Source organism: Triticum dicoccoides, chromosome 3B (genome assembly GCF_002162155.2).
Source record: "Triticum dicoccoides isolate Atlit2015 ecotype Zavitan chromosome 3B, WEW_v2.0, whole genome shotgun sequence".
In the NCBI taxonomy this organism is placed as follows: Eukaryota; Viridiplantae; Streptophyta; class Magnoliopsida; order Poales; family Poaceae; genus Triticum; species Triticum dicoccoides.
The window spans coordinates 382,741,093-382,743,118 of record NC_041385.1 but is presented as its reverse complement, the minus strand read 5'-3'; positions in this window follow the sequence as shown (position 1 = coordinate 382,743,118).

Sequence of the window (2,026 nt, the reverse complement as noted above, 5' to 3'; positions counted from 1 at the left end):
CTACGAGGGTACGTAAACACACTCTCCCCCTCGTTGCTATGCATCTCCTAGATAGATGTTGCATGAGCGTAGGATTTTTTTAAAAATTTGCATGCTACGTTCCCAACAATTTATGCTTCACAACACCCAAAAGTACCTCAAGGAAGTAGAATAGGAACTGGAAGCACTCAACATCAAGATGGAAATGAAGGAAGTGCTAGATTGACGCTAAGGAAGACTTGGACGTGAAGGGTGAAACTTAGATTCTGACCACCACTACCATGTTAATCTATATTAAAGAATTGTGAAAAACATGATGAGATGATATTGCATGTGTTTTTTTCTCGAATACGCAAATTACGTATCATCTGATTGGGAGAGAGAATTACAACCACTAGGGCTAATTCACCAACATGGGGTGACTAGCCTAGCAACAACCAGAGACCAGACATATTTCAGGGAGGTTGAAAGATGAAAACACTCAAGCCTTTAGCACCCGTAGTCGCCCAAAGCCGAGCTTCATCCAGGACTGCCTGGGTGACCGAGGGGAGCCGAGGGTTGAACACTGTCAAAGGTGTGTTATTTGCGGTGTTTCCAAAGAGATCAAGCAACAATGATACCAAGGGAGGTCGTCCCTTTGGGCATGGATGGCTGCGCGCCCTTAACAGAAGATAGGCACCAGTCGTAGAAGGACTCGTCATTGCGCGGCATGGTAGTAGTCAGGCATAGGGTGGAGTAGATGTTGTGCTAGGCCACACGCGAGGGAGGGCACCCAATGAGGATGTGTTGCATGAACTCATCTGCTTGATCACAAAAGATGCAAGCAGGGCTATGAGGAAGGCCGTGTCGGGCCAGATGCTCACTAGTCCATCAATGATCCAGAAGAGCCAACCAGAATACCAGATGAAGAATTTGCCACTGAGCTGGGCCCAGGTCTTCCATGTTAGGGCAGCGGTGTGTGAGGAAGTGGAGCCGAGGAATAATGTAGAGTAGCAGGAGAGCGCGGAGTAGTTACCATCAGCTGTCCAGCGCTAGCACGGCTCGTCTGGGTGGTTGTGAAGGGCAGTAGGGAGCACGTGGTGCCACATCTCGATGTACTGGATGGTGGCAAAGGTGCAAAGGGCGCCACGGATATCCTGAACCTAGGCCCGATCATGCAGCCCATCGGCGAGAGAGTGCTCCCTTCGGGTCCTGCGCGGGACCAGGTTGAAGACAACCGGGGCGATCTCAGCAACAGATTGGCCATCGATCCAATGATCGGTCCAGAATTTGGAAGAGCTTCTGTTGCCAAGGACCCAGATCGTGGAGGCACGGAAGATGGCACAGACCAGGGGATTAACAGGTATGGATAGGTGTCTCCAAGGATGGGAGGATTCCGTTGCCTACAACCAGAGCCAGCAAGTTCAAAGAGCAATACTGGTGCGATGCAGATCGCGCACCCAAGGCCACCTAGCTCGAGAGGCATGCACACACGATGCCAGTTGACCGTGCCATGACCAGAGGCGGAATCTTTCCTGCCATGGCAAAGGAACACTCGGATCACCTGGTTAAATTGCTTGAGGACGGAGGTGTTAAGGGCAATGGTAGCCATCATGTGCCTCGGCATGGCAGTGAGGACGTGTTGCACAAGGGCCACTCTCTTGCCTCTATCGAGCAGTGGGGCGGTCCAAGTTGAGAGCTTCTTGCATATCGAGAGGGGCAGCCCCAAGTAAGTGATGGGGAACACCATAACGGGGCACGACAGCTCATCCATGATGATCTCCTCATCCGCGGGAATCCACTGGATTGGCATAGAGAAGTACTTGGCGAAGTTAGTATGCAGGCAAGAAGCGGCACCAAAGATTCGCAATAGCTCGCGCATGGCGGCAAGGTCAGAGTGGTGGGGTGGAAAAAATACTACCACGTCATCAGCATATAGAGAAACACTGGATGCCATGTGGTTGGAGGTCAGCCTATGGAGGATGCCAGCTTGCATTGCCTTGTGGATCAATGAATGTAGCACATCGATGACAATGTCGAACAACATGGGGGAAATGGGGTTGCCTTG